At 37.8% G+C, this 7,500-nt stretch overlaps 1 protein-coding gene across 1 annotated transcript in view; it reads left to right on the top strand.

Annotated features, from left to right (window-relative positions):
- Positions 1–470: 470 nt before the first annotated feature.
- Positions 471–7,500, top strand: part of LOC137976397 (nitric oxide synthase 3-like) — a 46,090-nt gene continuing 39,060 nt past the window's right edge. Inside the window, exons 1-3 of the mRNA XM_068823739.1 lie at positions 471–585; positions 658–783; positions 5,075–5,201. The gene's annotated coding sequence lies outside the window, so the exon portion shown is untranslated. The remainder of the gene's footprint in view (positions 586–657; positions 784–5,074; positions 5,202–7,500) is intronic.

The raw sequence follows: 7,500 nt of genomic DNA, 5'->3' as shown, positions 1-7,500 counted from the left end.
CGTACCTGGTATTCGGATTCAGTTGAAAAACGCAAAATTTCAACCAACTTACATAGTCAAACCTTATTACTTCGGTCTTTGAAACATGACCGTGCGCGTTTGACCTATAATTTCGAGAAAAAGGGCCTAAATATAATTATATTGGGCTTTTCTTGGTATTGTAGCCTCACAGAAAGGAAAGGATGCGATAATTCTGTGCTTTGAAGACATTAATAATCCTCTGGAAACCAACTGATGGATGTGTTAATGAGACAGTAATTTTTTAGGAGAACGTTATTCCGCTTTGTTGTAATGAATGCTGGCGTTTGGCCTACAAAGTCGTTAAGAATAATTATTATTGTGACATTTGTGATAAGTTTCATTATAGTTTGTGTATTTGACAGATTAACCACGATTTGTTTTTCTTTTAATTCCTTGCTCATACAAGTGTTAAATGTTAATCACCTTTGTGCAAATCATGTCATGAGATCGTGATGGCCGGCACCGTTTCTGTGATCCCAGTTTTCGTGTTTCACTTCCCGTAGTTAAAAGCTGTGTGTGCCGTAAAAAAACACTGAATTTCTGCCTGCCAGCGCAAATCGATGGGTGAGACAACATTTTTTTTGTCTATTGTCGTCTAGGTACGCCGAATAACAAATTCACTGATTTCCTCCTCAGCGCTGGAGTTTAAGGTTTGATTTTACGAAGTTAGGAGCACTGCAGGTGACTCTCGGTTATGGCCCCAGAGCGAAATTCGCCATTTTGAAAAGGGGATAAGCGATGCGCAATAATCGGTAGATTAAGGTAAGGAAAATTAAAAGTGCGATTACTGGCAATTTTTCTGATATAATGTGTGACCTGTACATTCATCATTCAAAGTTTGGATAGATTTCGTAACTCCTTTGATATCATAGGCTCATATAACACTGTATTTATCGTGAATGAAAAGGGTACAATTCGAACCCTCGAAAACTCTAAGGTCGTTACAATTCTAGAAATTCTATTCACCTATTCAGTTAGTATTATGATTTATGTTTATTCAGTAGAATTGCTATAAAGCTTTAAGCTTCGTGTTAATTAACTTTGATTGGTGTGATGTAATTCGAGAGAAATAGCTCGCTGATTCCTTTGAAGTGCAAGTTGTCATACAGGGTTTTTTTTTTAATGCGCTCAGTGATTTTGAGTCAATATAGCCCAAATGCGAAATATCAAATGCCGCCTGATTTGATAACATGCAAAAGTTCGCGTGTTATAAATGGATTCAGCATCCCATTGAAGTCTAGTTTATCGCTATCGGATTTCTTATCGCTGTCGTGTAAAACACAGAGAAAAAAGCACTTCAAATGACATTTTCATTTTTTTTTTTTGCAATAATAATATTATATTTGTAATACACCAAGCATTATAAGTATTTTAATAAGGTGTACACTTTAACCCTTGACCTAAGAGCAAAATGGGAATTCAGTTTTCTCAACTAATTTATTTTTAATACACAAACCTGAGGGAAAAATCACATCTTCAATTGTTTATATTATTTGACACAAAGGCGATAGTATCGTACAAAAAGGCCGTTCGCAGGGTTTGTTTTGAAACAAAACAACAAGCTGAAATCCGCCCATTTGGGTGATGTTTTCCATGCCACTCCCCGGTTTATCAGCACATTTTTATCTCCTAATTGTTGCCTCAGTTGTGTTTACGGTAACGCAGCTTGTATAATTGCATTTAAGGTTGTTTTTTACTGAATATCGGTTTTGATAGTATCATAGGCCGTTTTGATTTCAGTGGAATGAATTAGGTTTAAGATTTCCCAAAAGCGCTATTCAATTATGTATTTCCAAGACCACAAAGTGGAGAATGAGTGGCAAGACACCTTTTACCTTGGGTTATGGTGAAATTTCAATTTAGTAAGATATCTTCTTCGTATGGCGGACGAGCCTCAGGGGCCTTTACTTGTTAAACATCACTACTGAATGAAGTCCAGCGAGATATCGTGAATTGTAAAGACCGAAGTCTGTTACATCCCTATATAGCATAGCATATCAAGGAGTGGAATTTCACCGTTCTGTTCAAACTCAATGGTGAATTTAATGTTGTTGCGTCTCCCATTCAGGTCTGAATAACGAAAACCGTCGATGCTTTGAATTTTTACATTACTTGAATGGAAGACGCAACAACATTAAATTCACCATTGAGTTTAAACAGAACGGTGAAATTCCACTCCTTGATATTCTTATGAAACCTATCTGGAGTAGAAATTGAGAAAAAAACAAACTTTTATGGTCAACAGAAATCTGCATCGTCAGGAATCTTTTGTTCTCCCGAGCTTTGCGGCTTGCATGTACAAGAAACATTTTTTCGATAACAGTTTTATTTCAAATCTGCCTGTGGTTTGGAGTGTATACCCACTTAAGTTGTATGGCCTGTAATTTTTGTGCACCTGTTTGAATACATGAATCAACTGCGTGCCCACTCACTCCCTGAATGGCCGGAGTAAATGCCACCCAGGCGTCTTGTTCGAACATAGAACGGGTGGAAATCAGAAGTGGAAGTGAAAGTCGACTTTCCGTATTCTAGGGTAGCTACCACACAGCTCTATTTTCAATGGAGCGGTATATGATGCAGTACCTTCCGAGCAGAGTCTCTTTGATCTTCCTAGATAAGTCGGGAAGAGGAAGAAGACTCTGCCAGCCGCCTCCACATTTCGCTTGAGCATGCATTAAAAACTCAAATGCATTCGGTGTCAGTAACGCGTGACCAGTAACCACAAAACAAACAGCCGGGATATTTTCGAACAACTCTGGCAAACACACGACAACCAAGGAAACAATGATTTCCTTGGAAACTCGAGATAGTTAATAATACTTTGACATTGCCATTTCATTTTTTATTGAAAAATTCTTACGTTTCAGGCAGACTAGTTTCTGTAACCGACATACAGAGGAAATACTCATGGGAATTTAGACAGTTAATTTTAAAAAATATTGATGCCGCGATGGATCATGGCCGATAATTAAACAATTGTTGATCAGTCGAAACTAGACTGCCTACTCATGCATTTCTTTGGACGAGCGGCAAATCAAAGAAGGTCGAGGTGGCAGAGTCTTCTTCCCCTTCCCGACTTTTCTACAGTAGGAAGATCGAAGAGACTCTGCTCGCAGGGTAAGGATGCAGTTGTCTTGTGTCTAAGAAGTAGGCTCCATTTTCTTTTACGCCTATTTCCGGGACGAATTACAAGAGCCGTTCCAATAGCTGCGTCCTGACCCTTCCAAACATCGCTATAAAAATAGACACTTAGCAATGCAAATGTGGTAACGCCAAAGAAATTTAAAATAGAAAACGCCACACTTCAACTTGCCACTTCCGTTTGCTTATACTCTAGGTACGTCTACAAACGCAATCAGGCCGTCGTTTGGTTCCGTCGCTGCATTTGAAACCTTGAGGATTCGGGTTTCAGCGGTGGCTCTGGCAACTATTGTAGCTTCCATTTTCGAGGTCATTCAACTACGCTTGTAACTCTATTTTATTTTTCTTTCAATTTTTTTCAATGATCATGGAAAGATCTTCAAGTCGGGTGCTCAATTAAGCAACTTACGAAACTCGTGTAAACCAAAAGCTTGCTTGATCCAAGATGGTGGCCATTCAGTGAGGCACATATATCTCTAAACAACGCTTATATGAGAATCGCCGTGAGATTGAATTCATTAACACCTGAGAATATTTGAAAGAAAATGTGTTTTGTCCGCAGAATGAAAAAGCACTGGTTTCTGCCCAATCGTTGCTTCGTTTCTGTGTATTATGTCGAGACACTGATCAATTTTTATTAAAATCAAGTGTTCAATTAGCTGTGAGTGGACATAAAGATTGAGTCCATTTTGTCCTTAAGATCAATGCACCTTCTTCACGAGTCGATAACCTGTTCGAGCAATACCACGTCTAACCTAGGTAAGCGTTATTAGAGATGCACAGTACGCTATTTTTCTTGTCAACATGGTCGCCGGGTAAATCTTGATAGCGGTATTTAACAGCAAAGAGAAAACGTTTTTCGTCATATTGGTACGAAATTATTCAAACAGGTTATAATGTTCAAGTTAATGGAAATTTAATTAGTTCTTTATGTAGAAAGGAAGAAAATCATAAAAGAATATGCTTGCGTTTGGCGAAGATGGATCCGTATCGAACACATTGCCATGGTTCGATTAGCCGTTTGCCTATAAAGCACTTGCTGAAATTGTTTTCGCCCTTAAAAGCGGTGCCCCTTGATTTTGTTACATGTAATGTAATTTTTCAGTTTTCTAGAATGCAATTTTCACAAGAAGTAATGCATTTCGCTCATCGCATTTTATGCTCTGTGTAATTCGGTAATTGCTAGACTCATGAGAAACAACCGCAACGAAAAGTTTTACTTTTTGCCGACCAAAATTAAGAATTTCAAGTTCATTCCATTTAGCCATATTAGCCTTTGGTAGTAAATATTTTCATTTTGAAATTTTCATTATAGAGACTTTTGAAACCGCTTCACAAAAATATATTTTCTTTTAACTGACTTTCCTTTATTTATTTATTTTTATATATATATTTTTTGAATGATTAGTGCAAGCAACGATTTTTTTTTGTCCGCCGCAGCAAGTACATGTGGGATTTTATTCCACGAGAGAAACTCATGTCTCAGTGCCAGTGTTGAATATCTCTTTCTTGAAAAGCGGTAGCCTTTTTATACGAAAAACACTTTGTTAAAGTGGAAAATTTCATCTTCTATATCTTCAGTGCTAAATTTAGCAGTTTTGAAAGTCCGTATGCAGTTTCGATTTATGCATGTTAAAAAGTGGTCAGTTTTTTTCTCTTGAACATTCTCTTTCTTATGAAATATTTATGTTTGATCTTAATTTTTAGCACGTTAATTTAGGCCTAATTTGTTCCCCTGAATGCAAGACAGTTCAAGAGACCATGTTGCATTTAACATCTCTTACTTCCTTGTGCCATTGACGAGTAAGAAGTGAAGTTCAAATGAAACTTATAAGTGACAAATTTCCAAGTACAGATAATAATACCATTTTGATATCTGGGTTCTAATATAAAAACCATATTTTCCATTTAGATCGTTTACAAACACTTTAACCGCGGACGAAATCACTTCTTGAGGGGCTTTCAGCAAGATCGCGCCGCTAAAGTCAGCCACATTGGACACATTGTGGTGCTTTTCGGGGGAGAATTTTTCATACTTGGTGAGTCCAATAACATGTGCAGTAATTTCACATTTTTGCGTTCCGAATTTCGCTGAATTTTTTGCAACTAACAGACGAACGATAATTCATTGAATCATTTGGGTTCAAACGTGAAAACAGATGACATTTCTAGTTTTTTCGAATAATTAGTTTTTGTAGGCAAGAGAACGACATTTATCCAGGCAACGAAGTGAACTATCTACGATAGATTGTCTACCAGGATAGTTTTATCAAACTGTTTTTTCGTTCCTCTGTGCACAAGAACTGACCCTCTTCTCTCGAGTTTTCCTCAAACAGATTGTCAGTTTCTAGTCCAAAATAATCGGGTTTCAAGATGGAAATGATAATAAAGTACAGACAGTTTTTTCACATACGCTCTCTTTATTAACTGTTAGACTCAAGTAATGTCGAAGTAAACACACCATTGTGCATGCTGACGTTTCATGCGAAGATTTTATGGTGAATCATTTTGTTATTTTGCGGTCTTTTGGTTGATCATCGTTATTATCAATTCATTTCGACTGCGGTTTTCAAATTTACGACCAGATTTTTATGACCAGATTGTGTGGAAGGGCTTTTTTCAGCTCGCATAAGTCACGAAATTTGGTAACTAAAATTAAACTGGGAACCCTTCTATTCTCACGTCAATGTATTACCTTCTTAACCGGTTATTTCCCTTCTAAAGCAAGGGTGACGACTGAAACAAACTGCAAAGGAAAGAAATCGAACTGATCCAGTCTCTTTATTAAATTCTTACTATTAGAACGTCTGAAAATTAGGACAACATTAGGACTGGCGCAGTGGTCACGAAGAACACTTGCCTCGCTCCAATGTGGCCCTAGCTTGATTCTCAGACTCGGTGTCAAGTGTGAGTTAAGTGCTCTGCTCCGAGAGATTTCCTCTCTCATCAAAAGCCAATTTTTAATTTAACAATGTACAGTGTCTCCAATTAGTGTCCCAGCGCTTGTAGACTGACATTAAAATCAAGTTCATTATTATTATAACGGTCTCACCCCTCCCCCCATTCCTTCCCATCCCCCATGCTCCCTACGGATTGCCATGCGAGGTCGTATTCAGGCTAAGTCATGCACTATTCCCCAGGACAATACAACGGATGTGTTTTACCCGTTTACAATTTATTAGTAATATCTTTCGTTCGTATTATATAACGGGAGTTTTTAGGAAACTTTTCAATTCTAGTTACCGTGTCACAGGGAAAAGATCAGGCCTTAAGGACGGTGCCTACTAATTAAAGAAATTTTTGCCCCGGTGTGTGATTATGCAGGAAATTGTAGATCTTAACAAGTGTTATTGAAATCCAAAAACAAAATTGGGGGTAACCACGCATTTTTCAAAGATAATTCATGAATAATCTTTGTAAAAAGCTTTAAAATACAAAGCAATCTATGGCGTTCTTTCTCAAATTGAAGCTTAATTATCTCTCAAAAATGCATGGTTACCCCCAATTTTCTTTTTGGATACCAAGAGTACTTACGAAGGTCTACTTTTTTCGGATAGTTTTAAACAGCGCAAAAATATCCCTGTATTAGTAAGCATCACCCGATAGGAAATCCGAGTATCTAGAGATGCGCAGAACGTGTGCGCAATAACCATAGTAGGCACCGTCCTTAAGATCTAACCTTTTCTCTACTTTATATATGTATATGCTGATGTCCGATCTCCCCCATAGATCACTTTCTTGTAAAGCGCATTTGAATATACCAATAGAAAATGCGCAATATAAATTCATTACCATTACCATTGTGAACTCGCCAAGTGGACACACCAGTAAGTTTTGCTTTCCTTTTTCAGTATTTTTTCGCATATGTTGGTTTATCCAAATTACACTTCGTCGAAATTAATTGAGTCTAACGTCGGACTTGTCATGAACACAAGGAAGGATTACATTTTTGCAAACATTGACCGTGTAGCACTTATTTTTGAACAGACTTAACTGATTAGAGTGTAATGTGAAGTGCTAAGTTTCTACCCCATATGAACCATGTGAGCGTTAGCCCTAATAATGGAAGTGGGCCCACACAAGGACAGAGAAAAACTCTGACCAGGGTGGGAATTGAACCCACGACCTTCGGGTTAGATCACCGCTGCTCTACCGACTGAGCTACAATTTTAGATGGGAGCAAGCCGTGGGAACTAACGATGTTAAAGTCACAGCAATGAACATGTACGAGTACAAGGAAGGCGGATTACGTTTTTGCAAACATTGGCCAATGACCCATCAAACACATAACTTTCGTTGTCTGGATCAGTAATCTCCTGATGAGACTCAACAGTTCTA

This window comes from Montipora foliosa, chromosome 11, assembly GCF_036669935.1.
Source record: "Montipora foliosa isolate CH-2021 chromosome 11, ASM3666993v2, whole genome shotgun sequence".
NCBI classification, from domain to species: domain Eukaryota; kingdom Metazoa; phylum Cnidaria; class Anthozoa; order Scleractinia; family Acroporidae; genus Montipora; species Montipora foliosa.
The sequence above is the reverse complement of the archived record's forward strand: the minus strand, read 5'-3'. Positions and strand labels throughout refer to the sequence as shown.